This window comes from Pygoscelis adeliae, unplaced genomic scaffold (genome assembly GCF_000699105.1).
Source record: "Pygoscelis adeliae isolate BGI_AS28 unplaced genomic scaffold, ASM69910v1 Scaffold377, whole genome shotgun sequence".
NCBI lineage: Eukaryota > Metazoa > Chordata > Aves > Sphenisciformes > Spheniscidae > Pygoscelis > Pygoscelis adeliae.
Window position 1 is genome coordinate 548,763 of NW_008825210.1, and position 25,146 is coordinate 573,908.

Sequence of the window (25,146 nt, forward strand, 5' to 3'; positions counted from 1 at the left end):
CCTACACACACACTGTTCCCAGTGTCACTGGGAAGCTAAAAATATCTCACAGCATAGATGTGAGTCTTACAAGTGTGACTGAAGATTTCTGTTTTCTAGGACAGTGTCTGAAATGCATGGAAGAATCAGTTAAACATTTAGTTTCAGCCAAGTATAAATGAATATGAATTAAGAGTTAGTGTGCCTGAATTAAATATTGTTTTATAGTAAATCTACTGATGAATATTTGTATTCCATTACATATATATTTTCAAAGCAGTTTTTTCTGAAAAAATTGATATCACAAACTTAGTAGTCCCTGTTGTTGAAGCATGGGAAAAAGTCATGAGGTTGACTCAAGATCAGAAATGTTCTAAAAAGACTGCGAGAATTTTTCTTTGAACTTATATTTCAGTTTCAAGCCTTTCTCCAAGGGGTAAAAATTTTGTGATGAAAGCTGATATTCCCACTTAAGACCATGATTCCTAGACGTGAGGCTTTAGAAGAGAGTCATGAACTAGAAGGGGGCTGGCGAGTGCGTAAGCCTGAGCAAGTGTCATGGGGTAAGATTTAGAGTCTGCTCTGGTGAGTGGGAGATGGAGAGTTCATGCACCCAAGGTCTCCAGAGCAATTCAGAAAGTTTACTCTGAGGGACCACCTGAGCATCAGCTCCCACTGGTGCCTCCAGGGAAGAAGTGCGTAATGTTAGAGAATCCTGGACATTCATGGAGTTACACATTAGGCAGATCAGTGCCTGGATCAATGCCCGGGTGGATCTCGTCTTTGTACACGAAGCCTGCCTGATGGGCTCAGATGCTGGGGAGTTCGATAGGCAGAAACTGGCATTCTTCCATCAATGGTTTCATTGTCATCAATAGTGTAGATTTACCAAAAATACGGTGAAGAAACTGAAGAGGTTTCTTTGTCCAGAAAGTGGAAGATAGGAGAGGGTCGCCCGTCCGTCTGATGGCTCAAGTGAAGCTCCTGCTGACTACAGAGTGAGTGGTAGCTCCTTCCCTTGGAAACAAGGGACTTCCACAGGAATACAAATGGCAAGTCCAAACGAAGAGGAAGGACTAATTCTGCTGCCTAACTACTACATGCATAGTCCACGAAAGAGGGGAGTTTTGTGGTCTGAATCTGCCCTTCATGTTTCTTTGCCCCAGTTCCCTGAGCTAAGTAATGCAGGCAGATCACAGTTTGCCCGAGTCTTGCATGTGTTTGGGGATTACTATTATGTACATCCACATCTGCAGTTTTTACCCATAACATTTATCATGTTGGGACCCTAATCTTGGTGAGGTCTCTCAGGTGTTTAATAAATATAGTAAACTTCTTTCCACTCTAAACATACAAACTGTTGTTGAGCCATCACTGCTTTGCTGCTGAGTGTCAGTGTGAACTGCTAAGCACAAAATATTGTCTACAGCTTGAAGACCTACAGAATATTCGTATGAAACCGTCATATTTAGAGATACAGTGGATAAAAACAAAGCTATATTGCTGATTTAAAAAAAATCAATTTTCAGTGCAAACATTCAAAGATATAATGAAAAGCTGCTGTAACAACAATTCTCCCTGCGTAACTGCTGTTACGGGGTTGAATATGCCATTTGTAAGGTTTAAATTGCTTTTGCAGTCAAGTGTTGTAATCCATTAGTGATAAGAAAAGGTATTTGTCTATCAGTTGTGGTTAACTACATTCCTTGTATTAGAAACAATTTAGTCTCTTACGTGAACCCAGTGCAGGAAATTGTTTAGAGAGAGTCTGGCTGCAGAGCTGGAAAAATAGAGTAGTTAGTGCTCCCTTCCCCCAGCAGCAATGTGATGTATAACTGGACACTGACAGCTAACAACTTAACCTTTAAGAGTGTTGCACAGAACAGCACTATATACTTTTACTCAAAGGATTTCAACTGCTTCTGCTTCACTCAGTAACTCCTTTTAAGTAAAGTTGCACAGAAAAAGTCATGCTTTTCAACTCTTCCTGGGATTTTTCCCTTTAAACAGTGATGTTCCTTCTTTTGTCTATTAAGTCATGTTAATTGATTATTTTTTTTTAATATCATTAGTCTTACAACAAATAAATCCTAAATCTCTGGACAAATGGAATAAAACTAAGATTTGGTTCTTGTAAATGGGAATTGCAGTTTCTCTGTAGAAGTAAGCTATCAGGTCAGACTTGCTACCAAACATGTTGCTTTCCTTTGGGTTTTAGAACAGTGCTTGCTAAATATTATCAGCTTTGCATGTTTGGCTAAACATTAGTAGGGAACCAGTACATTTCCTAGGGTTTCTTTTTCCTCTATAAAGATGCTGACAAATGTTGCAACAGACCTCTAACATATGATCTAACACAGTAAAGCACGATGCATATTACATATCACAGACTCATCGAAATCAGAGATAGGAAACATCAGATGGTAACATCAACCCCCACACTGGCACTGAACCGGTATACTAATAGTCTTGGCCACTGCCTGGTATCTGGCTTATTAACATCCCAGAGCAGAATGCAGAATTATAAATTATTTTAGGATCCATAATATACCGCACATGTACAAAGCAAGATTTTTTCTAAATATTTTAAAGTAATAACTCAAAAGTGCTGCAGCCATAAGTCTTTCAGATATTAATACAGTCATCTCCTTAGATGTTTATTATTACAAGTAAGTTTCATTTTCTGAAGGAGTTGGTCTCATAGGAAAGCAGGGTCAGCAGCCTGTTAAGAGGCTGGTCTCAACCTATCCTGAAACCCCAAAGCAGCCTTCCTGTGGGATTTAAGAGCTGCAGCTGTTCCAGCAAATTCAAGATGTGTCTAGAAAGCTTAGCACCTAGACAAAAGCTGCAGTCATTGGATTGGACACCACCTGATATTATACATAGGATCCCTGTATTCTACTGTTTAAAATAATCCTTGCCGAGTACGAGTTTTTTAGGTTTCCAGAGGCTCACTGTTTGCTGGCAGTCTTGACTTTGTCCTGTAAAACACCTGAATTCCATTTTTGGCAGAGGAATTGGAATATGAATATTGCAGAAGAGTCAGCTTCCCCACCTAATGTATTTGGCAGGAGGAGCTCTGAACTACAGGGAAGGCCTGCTAAACCCCCAGAGAAGGATGGTTTACAGTCTTAGGAAAGCAAGCAATGAAAGAGGACGCTCAAACTGCATTACGTGGGGTTTACTTGTTTATCAGGAGCGCTGCAGAACTTAAGCTACCAATTTCTGAAAAAGAATATAGTCTGTGCCACGTCTTCCTGACAAAAGCTAGGCATCTAGCCACGCGGCGATAGCACCTTCTTCACAGCAAATAATGACATTAATACCAAATTCTTTCTTGTGGCAAGTGTTTGGAAATCATACATCATCATTAACATGAATATTTCCTGCTATCCAACTGCCAGTGTGCTTCCAGCAAAGCCTGCAAGAAGGAACTAGGCATTTAGTGGTGATGGTGCTTGCAGCTGAGTGGGAGGGCACCAGTGCCACAGCATCTGAGCGGGTCAGATTTCTCTTATGGTTTTAATCTGTGTTCATCTGACAGTGATTCTGACTTGTATTCATTGAGCGTAACCATATGTTCGGTTTTCAACAACACATGAAAAAGTAAGGGCACTGTTCGCAAGCTGAAATGCCTTAACAGAGAGCGAAAGGATAATGCTGCATGTGCACCACCACTCGTTATTTATCTTCAAAGACTGGGTTAGATTTACTGCATCTGTCAATCATCTCCAAGCACTTACTCCATTTTTTTCCCCCTCTTTGTAAATCACATCCATCAAATTTACTGCTGTCAAGCAGATAGTAAAAGGTATCTCCCCCCCTAAAGGGCCTCTCCAGCTGAAAGCAAAACAAGCACCTGATAATCTACTGGAAACCCTGCGGGATATAAATATACCTGCAGTATATCAGGTCAAAATAACCAGAGGGAATCTAAAGGTTGGAACACCAGGGTGCTCTGTCCAGCCAAGTCCAGTTCACATGAGCATCCCTTCTTGTATGTCTCAAGTTCTCCTCAAATGAGAACAGTTTATCCAGCCTCTTAAAACTTAACTTCCCCCTCCTCGCCCCAACGTTTACTTTGCCTTCTTGCTTCAGGTAATGCAGTAAAATACTTATCCAGCATCTGCTCTGTGTGCAGCTGAGATTTCTGCTCTGGTTTCAGGCAGTTTCTGCCTCCGCAGCCATAAAAGAAGGCAACACTGGAATAATCATAGCTTTGTCCTTGCATAGAAGGTTCAAACTCTGTGGGACAATCCTCACTGCCTGCTAAGCCTGATGCAAGTTCACAAGTATTTGACAATTTACATTTGACTTTGCATTCCAGTTTTTTCCTGCATCCTGTTTCACACAGAAGGGGCGACTGGAATTAGATACTTGGTGCTCACCTGACAGATAAATATCCTCCAAGCTATAAATAGGAAGCCAGTTCAGGTTTTGGCCATAAAGTTGTATGAAATAGTAACTATAGGAGGGCAGACTTGAGGCCCCGTGTTGTAAACACTGTCAGATGCAGAAAATAGTTTCTGGATTTTATACAAGGTATTAGACTATCAGGATGTGATTACAAGGCATGCGTTTTTCTGGAAGCCTATTTATATGCAGCTGAACACTGCTTTTGATTCATGAAGCTCCCTTTTTACATAAAATAGAGTTTGGCAAGTTTTAGCACTTAGTTAACTAATTCCCACCAGAAATACTGAAAGCATGGTTTCCATTTATAGCAAAATGGATTAAGCTGATTTGGAAATACAGTATGTTGACAGTACTATTTAAAAGCACATGGACAATTTGCTCCTTTCTTCTTCATGACAAAAATGAGTGGTAACCATCAAACGCTGTGCATCAGAATGCTAGCCTCTCCTTTTTGTAAAGATCAGCGTAATCTTTTCCAGTTGTAAAATTGAATCCAAAGCAGCCTGATTTATTGTTCTTTGCTATCCTCAAAAGGCACTGAGGCATCTACGCAGCCCTTTCTAGGCAAAGTTAGTGTAAATCTCTGCATGAAGTTCTACAGAACATGACTTTGATTGGTACGATAGTTCACAACACTAGATATTGTTTTAATTGTAAGTATTTGGTGATGTTTTTCTATTAATTGCAAAAGTTTATGCTAGTGTAACTCCAGGCTTCAAGAGATCTATGACAATATAAAACTAATGCAAAAGGAGGAGAATTATATTTTGTTTGTTATTAGCATGTGTCTTGTTGGAGCCTCTGTAATTAAATCTTCTATTTGTGCTTTATGGAAAGAAAGCAAATTCTTCTCTTGAAGAATTCTGCAGTAGAATAGAAGATCCCAGAATAAAAGATGCATGTCTTTATACTTAAATACATATACACACACAAACACAGTGTGCCCTTATAGAATTAAAGTATTCATAATGAACATAGAAAATAGATTTTTTTAAAAAATCCACATATAAGGCATGACAGTAAAAAAGACAGCACAGTATTTGATGACTACCTAGGCCACATTTTCTGCTGCTCTTACTGACGTCAAGCCGTTTCTGCCTCTGATTATCCCCACTGACTTTTATTAGGTTGGAAGCAGATATATCTACTGAAGTCAGATAGAGGATTTGTTAACGATCCTAGGCAATGGCCTAGCCTATGAAAAGTCCCAATCACCCGGCAAGTATACAGAGGTTCTTACTAGACACAGGAATTTATCTTTTCCTTGAAATACTGGAAAAATAACTGACAGGCATCATCCAAAGTAATGAACCATAGGGTAAAACACACATCACTTTCTCTGGCAAAGAAGATAATCAGTTATTCCTTGAATCTCCTCCGAGTATATTACAGCAACTCTCTGTAGTTCTAACAGCAGAATTGTACCATTGTCTCTGCCAGCGTCACCTGCTAATCCTGCGGGTCAGAGGTCTGTGAGAAAAGTGCAGTGCACCCCATGCACAGCTCTAATACGGATATAGGAACGTTACAGGGGAAGCTGCCACTGTCACAGTGGACAGCAGGCATTTGTTATGGGCTGCCACCTACCAAAGGATGCAGGCTGTGATAAAGCTCAGGATTTTCATACAGGCACCGAAAAGAAGGTATTGGAGCAAGAAATGATGCTGTGTATCTCTTCCACGAGACATTTATATTTGTCTCAAATATCTGCACAATTTTGTATTCACAGAGCCCAAGAAAAATATACATACTGTGGTACAGGAGAGCAAAGGGAAGATGTGGGAAGATCCATGAGCAGATCTATGTAGCAAGTCCTGTACTCAAGCGTAGGGAATTCTTTCAAGTCCTGTGTGAACAGTAATAATTCTTATTTGCAGTAAGCGCACTGAACTGGAAAATGCAAACCCTCTGACTTTCAGCAAGCGGGGACTGAAATCGTTTTCAGCTGAAGTCAGTGAAACTTTGTGTGCCTACACGATCTGATATTCAACTCAATCTGCAGTCACTCTCTTTATCCATTTGCTGACTGCAGTATATTATAGTGAATGAATAACACCACGATATTTTCTTACAAATATGCTAGACTAATGCCATGAATACTTTTGTTAATGATCCAGAACATTCACGGTCTGTTTTAATTACTACTTCTCCTTTTTACATCTCAGTTATTATTAAAATAAGCAGAAGTTACCAAAAAGTGTTAGGAACAAGGTTGAAGCATGAAAAGGCAATATATTACAAAAGACTGTAACAGCAGCAGTCTTCTCTGAGCAACTGTTTGCTCTCAGCAACACCATCCAAAAAAATTTGGTTCACAACAGTGTACTGATTCATGAAAATCACACTTGCATCTGAAATCCATATGTGGCTAAGGTACCTACATCTTGAGAGTCACCAGGCAGGTGGTACCATGCTGTCAGTCTTCACACACAGAAGGATTACAGAGCATTTCAGGGAAGTGATGTTTTAAATGGAACAGTCCAATGTGTTTTTTGTTGATCCTCAGCTGTGGAGGATTTTAGAACTGCAATGACCAAAACCACATACTTTTTTATAGCTGCACCTCTTATGGGGAGACCTAACAATAAGTATTTGGGGGCAGAAGGAATGTAACACAATAGAACTCCCAAGTTTCTCTGTTACTATTGTTACATGCTGTAAATCATGGTAATATTTAGTGAATATCAAAATCTGAAAATACTGAATAGTTAAGCCAATAAAGAAAATAACACATCAGAAAACAAAATTAATCCAGACAGGTATATGCCAAAATTATTTAAACCCTCCCTTGCTAACAAATATCAAATGAAGATAATGTACATTCCCCTTAAGCAAAGCCATCAGACGTTTCACTCTTTAGAAGTGGCCAGTTGGAGAAATATCCCCAATACAAAAATGCCGTGCACCCCAAATGCTCCACGGAAATATCACCTGCACAGCAGTAAGCTTTCTAATGTTTACACTCCATGCTTCTCATGGAAGACCATAACATGAAGCAAGTTTAGGTGTGTATTATTAAAGGTTAGTCTGGTTACTATCAAGCTCCAGAGTCCCTCAAATACTTGAATGACTAGATAAGCCAGCTATTGACCACCAGATACATTACATTAACTTTTAAATATATATACACATACAAAAGATACATGCGTGTATATACATCTTGAACACAATTTTCAGAACAATGTTTTTGTGATTTAGTACTTTCCCAAAATAGATGCATACATCTGCAGACTTGAAATATCTTACCCTTAGGAGTTTTAAAAAATACATATAATCATGCCACATTTTTGAGAAAAAGTCCTTCCTATTCTGGGATCTTATTGCACTCAACTTTGTTATGGATACATCAGTGTCTCCAGGGCTAGGCGCACTGAAATAATTGTAATGCAATTGTGCTGAAATATTTAAGGGAGTATGTTGCTGTAAGAACATTCCATTTGACTCAATCAAGACACAGCCAGAATGTTTTCAGAAATAAAAGTTATGGCTTTTATCCAACTTCTGTGAAAGTAAAAGGCCAGGCTATCATCTGTTTAAGTTGGGCTTGCATTGGACTTGGCATTGCACTACCTGGTTCATGTAACAATTGTTTGTTAGTGTTAAATAAAAGGAGTTACCAACTGTAATAGCAATTTACACAAGGTGTACAGCTAGATAGAATAGTAAGTCATTATACTCTGCCAGGTAGATACCTGAGAATAGCAAGGAATGCCATATTTCAGCCTTACCTTTCATTAACTGCCCAACATACTGTGCTTTCAACCTAGCTCTTACCACCCATACAGTATTCCATCCTCCTGTTGGCTAAGCATACTCCCCTGCATGTGTTGTTATTTACTAACAACTTTGAAACATGTAAACACAATTTGTATAATTTTATGCAAGTCATTTCAGGTTTTCAAAATCTTGAGATTTGGAGAAATTCTGATTACTTCAACTTTTCTAATATATGAAGCTCTCAGCCATCTAATGCTAACGAGGACTTCCTCTCATTTTAAGTTATTCATGTGCATAGCAAACATAGCTGGGGTTAAACCACAACAATGATGATAATCACTGCAACTGTCTCTTGGGACTTTGAGCATAGAAACCTCTCAGATGCTTTTTACAAATCCACTTAGTTACTTGTGCCAATAGAGAATCATCTTGGGTGCACAGGTCTGGCTCTTGCAGTATATATACTTTAAGATTTAGTCGCAGCATACTTGCTCTATCAGAATGATGACCTTCAAAACTTAAGTTTGAGGAATGGGTTTGCTAAGTCTCACAGGTAAACACACCAGTTTTAGCATGTGAGATGGTATTTATGCTACTGTCGATATTTATTGATCATAGTAGCCTGTTAAAGTCCTGATACTTCGCACCTTTTCTACCAGGGCATAATTTCACATGTTTAAGTAGTTCCAGGGAGCTTTTGGAAGAACCCAGTTCTGCTGCTTAGTTTATACAGCCGCTGATTTTAATGGGACCACTGAGATAAAGTTAAGCATGGGCATCAGCATAACCTTTGACTGTTGTAAACCATATTTTGGCCTTGATGAAGTCACCATTAGGTGTTGATGTTGACTAACATGCTAGGTGTTTGCACAAAACTAATCTGAGAACACAGACCTTGATTTGTGTTTCTGATGTCTCCTTGTAAGTGTTTTTGCTTCCAACATCCATAAGGCTATAGAAGACTAATCCCTGTGACTTGCAGAAGGTCAGAGAAGAGTTAGAAAAATGGAGTCCTGTTTTTATACAAAAGCCCTTAGTCCATGGCTTAAAAGAGTAGGCCAGTTACATTGATACAGCAATATATACAAGTATACATTTTCAGCCTTTAACTATTAATCTCCTGATTTTTGGTTATTTCATTTTACAAAGGGTTTTTTGTTTCTTTTTTGATTTTGGCCCAATGGCAAACTAGGAAAAAGAAAAAAATGTACAGAAAAAGCACATTTACCTATTGCAATTGTTAAATCTTTCTGAAACGTCTGCTGGTTGCGTATCTCATGGGACCAGGTCTCTTCTGATAAAAATAAACAGAGTTGCTTTGATTTCAGTGGAAGTCCATGGCTGATTTACACTAGGTGAAGATTTGGCCTACAATTCCAGCCTGATGAGATCAGTGTATTTTCTTTGGTAACAACTGATATTTCTAATGAGTAATCTGTATCAGTGGAAGAATGAATGGGGCAACTAGGATTTGATTCATGACTTCATAGTAGGAATTAAGAGTGGAAAGGGACCCTATTAGCAGAATTTTATAAAGTTAAAATTGTAAACGGCAAGAGAAAATCTACAGTAAAAACACAAGTGAATAAAAAAATGCTAATCCTTTTGTCCTTTGTGGCAATTAAGTGTTTTCTAAGTAGTGATACAAGGCACTTAAGGTGATTTGAACACTTCTACCACAGTTAATATTTGAGAACTATGTCCTGAAACTTTCAGATGAAGTCCTGCTTTCAGTATTCACCTCTGCTAATGGAAATCAAGGCTAAATTGTGTCCACATGGTCAATCTTACTCCTGAAGTCAGAGCAAGGAAACATGCTGACGGAAATCAGCTCAGAAATATTCAGTGAAATATTTCCAGATTTCCTAACCCAAGGCTGATGATCCAGTTCCAAGAAAAGATAATGCAAATTTTATAAACACAAACCAGCTGCTTTCTTTAAATTGGCATGATGTTTTCTTTCAGAAATGGGCCAGAAAGCTGAGCATACTGAAGAATGAATTTGCATTGTTAGTTTTGAAACAACTGTCATTTATCTGCAGTGAACTTGTTATTTAAAAATCGTTGCAGCTTAAGGCTTAAATTAAAATCTGTTGAAATTACACTTTTAAAGCTCCATTAAATGGTACTGTGTGCTGTCCTGAATAGTGCATGTGTAGTTATGTATGTTCTAACAAAACCCGCTAACACTTCCTTGACATGTCAGTTATTTTCCTTTCAGTATCTAAACCATACAAGATAGGGCTGTTAGAAAATTTAACCATGATTATTAAGCATAACATGCTTTGTCAACTTCCTCCTCCCATTTCTGGAGTAGAGATTGCATAAGTGTATAATGCAAAAATGGACATTTTCCACTGCTGGTGTGTCCCCTCTCTCCTGCGTCAGTTTGTCTTCCGAATTTTTTACTTATGCGGCCAGCTTCACAGCCCTGAAGATGCCTTCTAGTCCATCCTCAGACTCACCAGTAGCAGGGAAGCTTTGAACTACTGTGCTGCTTTGCACAAGTAGAACTCCATCCAGCTTGCCATTCAACTCTTGGCTTTTCCACTGCTGGCACTGGGTGACATTTTCTGATGCAAGACACTGTTTGTAATCAAAATCTGTATCTTATTTGACTTAAGGCAAATAGTCGAGCTGGCAATTTTTGTGCACTCTTTTAGTCAGATTTATATGCCCTAGTTCCTTGCATTTCCCTTCTGCTAGACACCATACGTGTACTCTAGCCAAACCTCTTTCTGTGTATTGGTCCATGAAAGGAGAAAGGGAGTTATTCTAACCTTCTTTCAAAAGACTGAAAACCAAGATACATAGACCTGTTCAGGGTGATACAAGCAATCTGTGGTAGACTTGGAAAGTAAGCCCAGATCTCTCAAATCCTGTCCCAGCATGGCAAGCTTATGAATAGAGAGTATTTGCAATGTAGCTTGTTCTGAAAATAGAGTTTTCATTTATATTTTGTGCATTCCTGTGATTTATGAGAGCTGTTGGCTCTCATAACTGTTGTAAACAGTTTGCTTGGTCAGTATGAAAGTCCATTGACTGCCCTCATGCAAAGGTCATGAGAAGTGTGAATGAGCCCAAAAAATCTTACTCGGGGTTTGAGTGAACAAAGAAGTTCACTTGAAACCATCTGACTTTCACTAGATTGTTTGTTAGAACGCTATTAAACAGCAAAATGCACAGTGTTAAAGAACACACACTGAATGAAGGTTGTTCAAAACTAGAGTTTTAAGAACTGGAGAAATTTGTTTCATCGTTAGATGATTGAAGTGTAGCTCCTTTTTCATACCAGTGGAAGAGCTTAGCCCATCCTGTCTTTCCACCGTTTCAAGAAAATAGTTGAACAAATTGATACTATTTTATAGCAAAAATAAAAATGAGTAATTCTTAAAGCCTTTGTTACTGCCTTTCTCCTCACCTGTAAGGGCTGTTATAGTGAGTTATTTATAAGATGTTATTTTATGTTTCCTGACCTAAATGGCTGCATAGTCTTAGTGTTACTACACTGTAATTTGTTACATGGTCACCAACTATATTTTAGTAGTACGAAAAGTGCCATCGGAATGTAGTAAAGCACAGCTGGCACTGGTTGAATGTAAGGAATGAAAATAGAAGCAGCACTGGTATTCTTTTTAATGATAAAGAAAATAATTTTCAGGCACTTAATAGGTGTAGCAAGCCTTGTTTTTCTCCTTGTGCAAACATCTATCAATGCTTACTTCTACTTAGTTTAGTAACTCACTGAGGATTCTGAAAAGACAGGTGGTGTCATTTCCAATTGTATATCATCGAAATTTCAAAATTACCTTATTGAACAATATATAGACTAAAATCTACCGCAGTGATTTACAGGCAAGCCCAGTGTGAGGCAATGTTTTACTACGGAAAACAATCAACACCTTGAATTGTTGGCTAAGAAACAGGATGAATAATCCAGTACAGGTAGGGACATCAGTACCAAATTAATAAAAATATTGATATTGACCACCAAGTTATGTTTATACATGCAAAATTTCTGTCATCATATTATATTGAAACAACCAAAGAGTTTTCATAGGTGATCATTTTAAATATTGGGAAGCAGAGATTTACTACAACTGTACCCATTGCTATAGAGCAGAAAATATCCCTTAAGCACTAATACCACTAGTAAAAATGAAAAGCTGATTTCAACAAGTCTTTGCTTTCATAGAACAGTATACAGCACTGGAAGGTATATACCTCATTAACAAACCACAGCCTGTTCTGATTTAGACACATGTAAATAGCACTGGAGTTGTTCCAGATTCATATCAGTATAATTGATAGCAGAATTTGGATAGTATACACACACACACACACATATTGTAAGCTTTCCTCACACTACTGTATAGAAGGTTTTTAGAATAAGAAAAGCTCCTTTAAAAAAAAGCAACTTGTATTTTGGATTACAGATTTTTGTCAGAACAATCTTTTGCTTATTTGATCCTGAAGTTTATTAACTTCTGTAATTCCAAATAATTGATTCTCCCTTGATAATCAGAGTTCAGATTTAGGTTTCTGGACTGTTTTTCTTGCAGTTTTGTACCTTGTCTCGGAAAGTAGTATGTGAGAAGGCCAGCAAAGAGCAATTACAGTTTACTGTATTTCTAGCTGGATCATGGCATAGGCTGGATATTTGGCTGATGTCTTTTACTCTCTATGCAATTGTATTAATATCTTTCATATGTTAAGAACCCTTTTCATCAGAACATCTTGGCCATTTATGAAGGTGGCGGAGTGCTGTGGCCATGTTTTTACAGATGGAGATCTATAGGTGCAGAGGGGTGATGCAAGGGGCAGAAGGCAACACTAGAAACCAGTTTATTGGATCTTATTTCTGCACTCCAACCACTGGGTTCTACTGTCTCCATATAGATTTAAAGGATTAGTTGTAAACTAAGTCAGTTTTACAAAATGCATTCAAGTTGCACTGGCTATTTTTGCTCTGTTCAGAAATAAGTAGCAACATCTAACAATGCAATGGCAGGGAAACCACAATAAAGCTCCTTGTGCATTTGGACTGGGTTGTGCTGGTTAGATGCTCCAGGGAGTATTTGTCAATGCTGTCAGTAATTTTATCATCCACAAAGTGGTTCATCTGTAAACCAGTGGCAAGGGCCACATAATGGTTCCCCTTGTTCAAGCGGAAGGGAGGAAGAAGATGATTTTAGCAGTTTCAAAGGGGCAGCTGGTAGACTGAAACCTCATGGAAATGCCTTAAGCAAATTATCACTCATTCTTCCACAGTAATCTCTGGCAACTTGAACAGCCCCCTGGGACTGTGGGCAGCTAGGCACAAATTAGGGCAAACCTGAATTGCTCTAAGTTTTTTGTCAGGAGCTCAAACAGTCTTCTCAACCAAAGAATGTGAAAGGGCTGCTTTAGCCTCCACCTCCAGGAGAGATCTTCAGCTTGACAGACCTAAGAAGCAATATCTACCAGAAAGACACTGATAAGGACTCAACTGTAGACCTTGAACTGGATCAAAGAAGCAAGCCTTTTCATCCACAACAAAACACAACCTTTCCTAATTCAGTTTTATGCCTATAGCTTCCTTAGCAGAGAGGCTCACTAGGATGCAACTAACGTAACAGGCAAAGTGCCAAAACCCAGAAAGATGCAACCGGCACACATAATTCTTGACCTAATACAACTAAAACGCCATTTTGATAGTAGTGTAAAACACCCCATTAAAAATAAAAACACTACTGATAAAGCAGGGCAGTGATGGCAACATGTCCTACCGATAGCTCAGTGATCACCAGGCAGAGCCAAGGCAGCGAGCCAGGTCCACAGTCAAGCCAAGAAGTCCAAACAACTCAGGAACAGGGTTGGAGTCTGGTACACCTCCAACACAGCTCAAGAAAGGACTGAAGCCCCAGGGCTGAGCTTAAGTGGACTTCTGGGCCTGTGGGTGGGGTGGGCAGAGACCCCAGGTGGGGCTGGTCAGGGCCATCAAGACCTCTGAGTGCCCTAGGCAGTCCCTGTTTCTCCCAGGCCAGGACAAAGATCTCCTCCTGTTGTTTAGGCAAGATGACTTTACGGTCCCAGAGCCATATTCTGCTCTCACGTGTATCGCAGTCTACATCTGGAGTGAATTTGTTGCGGTTGTAAGACCCTTAAAGTGCCACATGTCTTCTCTGCTGTCAAGGAGCAGCACAGCTTTACTTCCCTTGTTCTCCCTCTTTTTTAAGCACTCTTTGAAGGTGCCAGTCTTTCTGCAAGTGGTCTGTGCTACCGATGGTATTCACAACCTGCGCAGAGTCCGTGTCACCAGGAGACTGGCAGTTCCCCCTTTGAGAAGCGAAGGATGGGAATAGCAGGGTTGCTGCAGGTCACTGCACCACCGTGAAAGTTCACGCACCACCTGCTATGCCCTGCCGGCTTACCCATAATAAAATAACGTTACTTCAAAAACATGTGAGGTCTGGCTCAGCTACTTGGGCTCAGCTCTGCCCCGTTTCAGTGACAGTATGTGGCAACAGCAGATCTGGTGTGACTGGTTATAACAGCTTCACAAGTTTTCCTTCTTAAGTTGACTCCTTCTGCTGTTGTATCTTCCCTCTGAAAGACAGAGGCTTCATGTGTAGCTTGAGTAAGGTGGGGGACAGTCTGGCATTGACCCACGGCAGTAAGAGACTCCGTCTTTACGCTGATTCGTATGTGCTCCATGCATTTTTTCCCTTCCCCCTTTGCCCGTCTGGAAGGACTACCAGCCCTGCTTTCTTCTTAAAAGGGTGATAAATAGGAGCTTTGTAGGCTTGTCCCAATTCCCTGTACAAATTTACAGGACAAGTAAGTTGCTGACTTGTCCTTAGTGGAGTAATTTGCTACCGTATAACCAGACAAAAATACTTGCTTTCTCAAATAAGACTAACAAATACACCCAGAAGAGAAAATACACGTAAATGCTGAGGGGGGGTGTGGGGGGTGTGGTGTTTTTCCTTCTTTTACTGTAAGCTCATTGGTAAAACTCTAAAAACCAGCACTGGCCACACGGGCTGAGTAGCAGTTTGTAGTCCCGTATGTATGTTCACTTAGACTTTTCCTATTTTTGCTTATTATTCTGATAATAATAAGTCCTCGCCCCTCATTTACCCATTTCTTAAAGCTCTTCTCCAGCCGGGGCCAGATTTTGCTTGTCCTGCTTACATGACTGACCCGCTGATCTCCCATCACGCGAGGGCAGGCTGCAGATTGGGGTCCCTGGCATTAACCCACCCAAGAAGGCAACTGCTGGGGCGCACGGGCGGCCGGGTCCCCGTTTCTCCCCTTCTCTCCCTTCCCCCTGCCGGAGGCAGCCCCGTCTCCTGAGGTGCTCGGCTGCTGTAACAGGATCTCCCCGCTGCTCCCTGCTCTGGACTTTGTTTTTCTTGGCACACCGCTCACTGAGACACTTTAAAACAGAAAGCAAGTCAAAGCACTTTTGGCTTACTTCCTCGCCTCTTCTCCCCCCTTTTCCTTTCTTGAAACAGTTTATGAATAAAATAGCAATATTCTCTCTTAAAAGCGTTCAGCTACAATGTTAAAATTTGGATTGCAAGGACTCTTTTCAGTGTTCAGAAGTGGCAGATGTTTGCAACAGGCACAGCGGGAAAAACCCATCCCGAATTCCTGCAGCGGGAAATTAAGGTGCAGGCTCAATTTTTGGTAGAAATATGAATCCCCGTAGATCACTTGCTGCATATTTTAATGACATTTAAACATAACCAGATACAATTAATACTTGAGAAGCGGGGAGCTATTCTAAGCAGCAGGATCTGAAAGCGCTGCGTTCAACTGAAGACTTATTCACCATTCACTTAGAAATGGGCTGAAAACAGTCTGTAGGAAATTAGCTAAAATAACATTTTTCCCAAATGGAATATTTTAATTCATGCTAATAGAAAATGCTAAGAAAATATATGTATCTGTAAAGGATTCTTGTATGCATAAAACAAACGGAACTTCCCATGCTTCTTTCTCAGCATGGCTGATATTTCTAGAAAATGTGCAGGAATTTTAATCTTTCATGACTGTGTAACACAGTGCTTGAGTCTATATGGGGGATGGAAAATTTACACGCACCTGGAAGCAAACATAAATCACAGTCAGCCCAAGCACTTTGCAGACTCCACAGCCTCCTCCAGCCAGCCATCTACACATTGCAACTCATTCCAGACATTTTCAAGACCAGAATATCTGCTGCATGCTTTTTACACAGCGGCGCTGCACCGTTTGCACTCACACGACAACTTCCAGGGAGTTAAGCTGTTAGACTGTGTAAGCTGGCATAGTCATGGTTTGGCCCAGTCTTCCGTGATTTCACCCTAGTTGAGGATCTGGTCCATGAAATAGGAAAGTGAGAGCAGCTGGGATGCAACAGAAAATCTGCCACATCTACAGAACCATAAAGAAACAGCATGTGATCCGAATACGCTCAAGTTTGCAATTCCTTAGCATAGATCTGCTGACATCAAGGGCTGTGGGACTAACACCAGCTGGGAATTCACCCCAGCACTTCCCGAAGTTCACACTAACCATGTGAAGACAGTAACCCGTTTCTTCTTCTTTTACCATTCCCTCTACGGCAAAAAGAAATCAGCTGCAAGCGATACCATCTCAGAACAAGCCCGCACTGTGGTATCTTTGCAAAGGCGTAAGGCAGGAGGTTCAAGGCTGTATCTCCCCGGGAATTACAGCCTGAGAGCTCTGCTCCCACATACCTGGCGGCATGTGTGTGCAGTCATGAGAATGCCACATCCTTTGGAGAGAACCAGGTGACTCCTGCCATAGAACTATCACTTCTAGTACATAAATATCTTGCACAAAATGTAAGTGTGGGTCTGCAACTTAGTATCATGTAAGAGTTCAGGGAGAAAATAAACCCACGTTTTGTAAGTTCTTCTAGCAGAATAATAAAGAAAAAATCCATATCTCTCTCTGTTACTGCAATGCCGGAGGTTTGTTTGCCAGGCTTTGCATTTAATCTTACCTACATTACTGCAGAAAATTAAAGACATCTGAAAAATCAGAAAGAATTCCAGATACACTGTATAAAATGGTGATACAATACTGCAGTTGTACAAGTACCTACAGATGAATCTTATGTTTTGATGACTTCAGTAAGTATGTAGTATGATAGAGATATGGCATATGATAGAGATATTAACTTGATATCATGTTACCCAAAAGAAACAAACAGAACACTGGAAGAAAAATGCAGTAGGAGGTACTAAAATGCTTAGTACTTTGGTATACCATCTCCCATGTTGCAGCAGCACCTGCAGCGTGACTAAGTGCTACATATTTGACATGTTTTGAATGACCATATATATTGCGGTTCAGAGCACGGTGCTATTTCACAGCATGAAGGTAATGGGATGTGCCAGTGAGAACTCATGGTATATTTTATAACGTTCTTACTACAGTGATACTTGAGCGTGAAGATTTTTTTGTCAGTGATGCTGGGAGATCTGCTGGCTCATATTCTTTCCCCATTTTCGCCTGGTTGTTCAGAAATCTTACAGGGAGGTAGAAAAGGGGGAGGAAAAAGGGAGGAATTAGATATGATTGCTGGTAGGATTATTGATCAGAGATCAATTCCAAAATACTGATGTTTGCAGATACTGAGATTTCTTTTGCTTGAAACTGTTCAAAAATGCCCTACTAGCAGGGTTCAAGTAAGCATAGTTCTAACAGTCCCTACTCATTATGCCTACTCTTAAATACCAAAATATACCAGTTGAAATTTGAAATTTTTGGGAATGCTCTGTCTTTAACAACAGTGATTTCTAAATATTACGTGGTGCATTTCACATAACATGTTATTGTTGTTTAGCATAATATATTAAGTATTTAGGTAGTAAGAATACTTTCCTGGCTAGTTCTTTCTACTGGAAAAGTATGCAATAGCTACTGATACTAATTTCCATGTAAAGCATATATAGTTGTTATTCCAGTGTGCAGTGAATAGTGAATTTTCTATTTTTCCGTTTTTCTGTAAGCTTCTATTAAAGAACAGAAATAAAACTAAGTTGTGTTATGCATCTTGAAGACTGTAAGCTTTTTGTGTTGCAGTTGTGATGCCATGAAGAAAATTTAATAGCCAAGGGCCTAGATAGATTTTTTCATCATCATTTAGATTCACTTTTAGGTTACCTGCACAGATTTACACAGCCCAGACAACTAAGGTAGCTATCAGTATGGGTGTGTTAGTTTAGTACACTAAACTACTCTACTAAAACTAACCCAGTTAAAAAGCAGTTAAACCCAGCAACTGGCCTCTCGGCTGATGGTCGCAGAAGAGGAACAAAAGATTGTCCACAGAAACTGAATCAGTCTGGGGAAAAGTAACAGGTATTTCTTCTTTGGTGGGTCAGAGAACCAGTCCCAAGTGGTTAGGATCGGCCGCAGGGCACAGCTCGTGCTGGCTCACTTCTGTTGACAGTTAATTTCAGTCATTGAGGTGATAAATTGGACTAACAGGAGACAGAATCGGGAGTAATCCAGGTGACAGAGCTGCTTGAGCACATAGTGCTGCCGAGCTTGTACCGCGGTGAACCCAGCCCCGGCTCCGCAGCAGAGCACAGGCAGCGGCGGGGGACTGCTGAGGGACGGAGATGACACACCGACATCTCGCCCCAGAGCAGGAGGGATGCTGGAGCAAGGGATGTAAAATGGGCAGCTGCTGCTGCTGCTGCGTCTCATTGGGACAATGCAGTTAGGAACAATCAAAATGTTGGAAAATGCTATATTTGGTAAGAAAATGCCGTCTTTTAAACTCCTATTCTAAAACCCATAAAAACTGGTGTGGGAGGTATTGCAAAATAGCCTCTCTATCATTTATACAGTTTGAACTCAATATAGTGTTAATAAATGTAAACATTTGCCTTTTATTAGTAAGAAAATAATTTTAATGGTTTGTGCCTCTGCTTAATTTAATAAAACTGTTTTACATCTCTGGTATGTGTGCTTAGTGGATGGTCCTTATTAAAGACGTAAGCGTATGCCAAGGGATGGTAGTTATTAAAAAATCAGTGTATGCCAAAAGCTGTCAGACAAGCTTACTGTTGAATAACGGGTGGCATAAACATTTGTGTTTAACAAACAGAGGAGAATTAAGGCAAAAGCAATAACGTTAGACTAATGTACAATGTATGTTTCTTCTATAAAATTGGTCATCAGGAACACAATATTGACTGTTGTTTAAGCACACATTTTCTCCAGAGTCTTTTCTGAGTGTACAAGCTAGGACTGCCTAGGAGCAGCGCTCTCATACGTAATACTGTGCAGTTCATGTCATAAACAAGGGTCATGTGCAATGTGTGATGAGTACCCATACATGCCCTGGTGTGCACTGGTGTGCTGGGAAGCATTTTAACTGCTTAGATAAACTGAGAGACAACTTCACTCAGTGAAATCTTAACAGCGGCTGCAAACTACACGGTAAAGGTAAGAGCTCAAAATGAGTCCCTGACAAAGAGAAACATTCTGAGGACCCCTTTACTCCAGTATTTCTCCAGTGACTGTGCTGTCTTCTTTTGCACAGACCTTTTTCTGCTCCTCTGAAATTCTCGGCAGCATCTCTTACCGCTATTGCTAGTGCAGTGCAGTGAGATACACCATCCTCTGTAGCTAAAAGGAGGGAACCCACTCATTCCCAGATGTGAAGATACAGTACCTCTGGCTCAGAATATTATCAAATACCATGATGACAACTCATTTTATGGCTCCAGTTGCTGTAGGAAGACACAGATGTGAAGCAGGAATCTGACTGCTTTGTATAATCTTGGCTACTTAACAGAGACGTGGGAGAGCTTGTAGGAGAATGGGGCACAGGAGAATACAATTGTGCATGAAAACTGGAGGAGGGTCACACCCTGCACTGTCCTTTTGCCAATTTAGAAGACAATTACAGAGAAGAGGCTTTGCTCAAGCCACACACATTGAAAAAAGTGGAATTAGAGGGAAGTGATTAAGAGAAGGGTTAAGAGGGGGAAGATGTAAATCCAGTCTCCTGGGCTTTATTTAGAAATGTCTGGCAAGCAAGACTTCCATAACAAGTCAAAAAGCACATTTGCATTTTGAAGTCATGGCAAAATGCATGTTATGCTCAGTAATGTTACAATTCGGCAGTTACAATTGTTTTTAATTAAGTTTGTACATTACATGTATACATACAGATGCACAAATGGACGGCCTAACTTAACTGTTTGTCACCTGGTTTCCAGGAAGACCACAAAGCACTGACATTACAACGTTGGATATTTTACCACCAGAACTCTCATAACCACATTTTGGCCTCTCCATTGTGCCTCAGGACAATCTTACATCATGTACTACGCTGTATACGAGACAAGGAAAGAACAACAGAAAGAATCCTTCATCTTGGGGTGATCACAGAGGCAATCAAAATTGCAGATCCTATAGCATGTATTCAGACCCCTGTATAGAATGAGATCAATGAAAGTTAAGGAAAGATTTTAGATAGCCAAGAGTCGAAATAGGATGGAGAAGTAACAAGTGCTTAACCTGTACTAAAGTAAGCGTATGTCTGGCGAGTCCAAAAGACAGCAATTTTTTCAGGGCCAGGCAGTGTAAAGTTGCAAGGACTAGAAGATGAATAAAATTATTAGAGGCTCCAGTGATAGTTTTATATACTCACTTATCTTTCAGATATTTCCAAATTTGGCTTGCCTGTTTCCTTTCTCTACATAGGCAGAGTGCAGGCTGATGGTCCTCTAATGCCTCCCTCCTCCTTAGAGTCTCTGCAGAACGAGGAAAAATTCCATAGGTGATCCATTCTTGGGGAGCGTTTTCTGTTGAGGAATTCATTTCTGCGTGCAAAGCTACGAGGCTTAACCAGCCCCAGCAGTGCAAATACTTTCAGTTGGAGATAATCCTGAACAGCAGTTGCACTATCAGAGCAGGGAGAGCCCACCTGCCTCCGGGTGCCAGATGTTCTGAGTGGGCACAAGTTCCACTGAGCAATGGAACATCACGGGCTCGTTTTTGGGGGGGAAGTAGTGAATAGTAAATGTGGATTGCAGCATGTCAGAATTTACTTGCCTGTAGCTACATAGCAGTGGTCATTGACATTTAGGATTAATTTTCTCACCATTTTTTCAACACTGCAGGATAAAGCAGCCGCAGGAACAGAAACAAACATTTTTTGAGGAGCACGTTGCACTGTGGTTTGGGAGGTGCCTTTACCAGAGTGAACTATTCAGAAACCCCAGAATGCGTTATTGTCAAGCCCAGCCATGTGGACTCCTGGGCTTTAGTCATATAGAAGGAAAATAATAGTTAATTAAAAAGTTGCTGAGAAGAGTCTCACTTTCTCAAGTAGGAAACTAAGCTAAATACTTCAAAATGGAAAACTTACAATACGGTCAAAGTAAGTGATAATATGTCCTCGGGTTAAAGTGAGCTACCTTGGCTTAAGGTCTCTCAGCATTAATTCCTGCCAGCAATACTTAGAAGAAATACAAATCTAATTAGGACAGAAGGACTGGTGTGGGTATTGGCCTTATTTTTACAAATCCTTCAATGTTGCTCCATTTAACACTACCAATGAATCTTTTTCTTTGATCTTAAACTAACAGGATTAAAACCAACTTGTTAAAATTGAATCCTGAGGTCACAGTGAAGATTTGTTAAGGCAGAACTTTGTTAAAGCTGCTATGTTTTCTTTTAGAAAAACAAAAGCAGTTATTTATGGAGTTCATTATTCTGAAAAGCTTTTATTTCAGAGCTCCTTTATTATGATGGTAGATAATAATTATATTTTTACAGTTACATATTTTTTAGTTATAACAAAAAGCTCTTTGTCATGCATCATCCATTCCGTCTGGGGCTAGAAAGGGTCATGTTCTGTGAATGGGCTGTCCCCAGCGTGTCACAGCATCGTTGTGTTCAGGAGGACTGACAGCCCCTCCGGCATCTTTTCTGGCGCTCCTGTACTGTCCTTAATGGAAGTAAGTGGAAGTTTGAAAATAAACCTTCACAATCATGATACTTCCTTGCATTTCATGCATACTCGAAAGGTAAACATAAATTGCTTAACTGAGTTAATCCAGAAACAAATGGCAATATAACATATTTCTCTGCATGCTGCAATCCTGTGGAAGAGGCACCTGAGATGATCTAGCGGGTGGGCTCAACTTTCTGTCCTTTGCTCCGTTCCAGTGCAGTCCATAACATTACTGGGAATCTCATATAATTATTGGGAATCTTACCCTGATTTTGTAATAAGGAGTAAGTTGCAAAGCATTGTATCATTTGATTCCAACATCTTTACGGAAATTTTATGTTTGAAGTGTTGGCAGCAATCTTGAGAGTACTCACATTAATAACAATCTCTATAACAACATTTACTGCTACACAGAATTTAATAGCAAAATTAAACATAGTAGTGGTTTCATTATTTAGTAGTGGCCTTACGTAACAATTTTATTTTTATTAGCAGGGGTGTTATATTGTAAAGATTGCCTGTATTATGAACTACAAAACTACAGTATAAACCTTAGCAAAGAGGCCAGTCAACCATGTGTAACTAACTGCTGCATTCCAGAGTCAACATACTAACTTAGTCTCATGTCTAACATCATTTAGTATATAGCTAATGAGAGTAAGTCATGAGAGACATAAAGAGTATGTATTTATGTAGCAAATGTGAACCTTACTCCTTTACAAGTAGTCATGGAATATATGTGCATGTAAGTAATGGTTAATGAGTAAAGCACTGCCATAAGATTAATTCATAGAGATTAATTCATACTGATGAAATACTGTAGCAGTTCAGCACCGTGTTAGTAAAAGGCTGAAAAATGTCATTTATGGGAAAGCCTTGAGAAGCTGTCATCATCTCATCAGTCTGCTGGAAAAAGTATGGTCATTTAAAAAAATGATGGGTTAGGTTTTTAGTTAATGTAAATCATTGCTTTTTTGTGTTCAACAGAAAAAGAACACTAACACCAAAAGATCTGTCCTATTCTTTCGTTTTTGTTTGATCTTTTCCTTTTTGTTATAACTAAATTAAAAGAGATTTCTCATTTCTCACATTACTTAGTTGAATTTATTTGAAAGTTGCTTGACTATTTACTTTCTTATGCCAATTAAAGATCTGTGGAGTTATGGGTACTGTTTATTTGCCTAGTCAATTGGCTAGATTTTTGATCCGCTTTATTATTATAGACTCAATTCCTCTGAAGTCATATAATATTTACTTGTAGCCTTGCCTGGGTGCAAAAGAAAATATAAATTCATATCTTTGACTTATTGAAGACTAATCATGTACTATAAACAATTCTGAACAGGCAAGATGTGGATCAGATTGCCTTCCCATATGACTTTGTTAGAAGAACTAGTTAGAGATTTAAGTACGAAAAGTAGCATTATTTTACCTTCTAATTGCATTAATGTGTTCTGCATACCTTCAGAACTCTTCATTACTAGTTATTTATACCATTAGTAAATATATTAGTGGAGTACAAAGTGATAAAAGCAGTTGACTAGTAGTGAGAAAATTTCCTTAGACCTAAAAAAATACGCTATTTGTAATCAGCACAAGTTATAAATACTGCAGGTTGCACTTGAAGAAGAAAAAAGCTGCTAGTGTAGAAAATGAGTGCATTTCATCAACAAATATTTACATTGTTGAAGACATTTTCTACTGAGATGGAAAAAAATGCTGTCATCTTTTCACACTTTCAGAAGAAAGGCCAATGTGTTGGTAAGAAGTTGGCTTATTTCTCTGGACCATTTACAAATAAGTATGAATAAGCAAGTTGTAAAATTTCCAAGCTCACATCAAAACACCAGTAACAGCGCAGGGCGCAGATTCCAAGGGAGTTTCCAGTGCCCCATGTCACGGAGCCAACCATTCATTGCAATGTAGAAAAGCACAGCGGCATTCAGAGCTTGCACTCTCATGTCTTAGAAAGGGCACTGGGATTAAAACATCAGCGTACATAACTGTTCGGTTAAAACCCTAAGACAGTGTCTGCCCAAAATAACAAGAAGTACAGTAACCCTGAGGAGCAACCCTGAGCCGCTAATTATCCGCAGTTCAGATCAGCGGTAGCGCTTTACCACTAAATCTTAACATGCTGCTGCAAAGCAGTAAGGTGAAAGCATAAACTACCAGAAAAAATCATAGTACGCAGTTCTGTGAGGAGGATAATTGCAGGTTGTATCACTTCAAAACACATGTTTTTCTGACGTTCTGCATCTGATCTGACTGAAGACCCCCACAGTAGAAGACAGACTGTGTAAGGACTAAGAAACCACAGATGGAAAGTGTAGAGACCATTATTTTGAAGTTTATTAAGCAGATAATCACACATCTTGATTTGTACTACTTAACTTACTCTGTATGCTGTCCCACTGACTGAAGTAAAAAGGAAGCAGAGAGAGGATTTCAAAGAATGGAAAGTTCAACAACCTGTTTTTCCTGTAGTTACTTTTAACTTCAAAAACTGTTTGGATTATCTAGAGACTTGAAATGTGAGAATAAGGTATGTTGGTTCTTGGTCATCATAAGAAATGGTGACATAATGCTTGTCTGCACGGAAAAAAAGGTCATCCAAAATTACATATGTTTAAAGCAGAAAAAAACCCAATTCATGTGGAATGCCGCCACAGAGGAGGAGACACAACACAGAAAACTGTGGGGTACTTTTCAGATGAGAAGGAATATCATCACAGCCATGGCTAAATTCCATTTTAGATCCAAAAACAGACCTAAAATGATGCAAAACTGAGCTCTGTAGCCCCTAACGAAGATCCTTGCTGCCTAATGAAATCCAGCTCCCCAAGATAGGCACCCAGCTACCATTTCAATACGGTAAGAAGAGATAGAGCACCTAAACATTCAGAAGAGCCAAACACTGGTTGACATGCTGCCTTCCAGTTCCTCATGATTTCACCCTTTAATACATGTGAGTGTGACTTGCCCTGCTGAGGTTAGAATTATAAATGTCACAGTTAACATTCAGTTTTTTAAAGTTTGAAGGGGAAAGTGTTGTT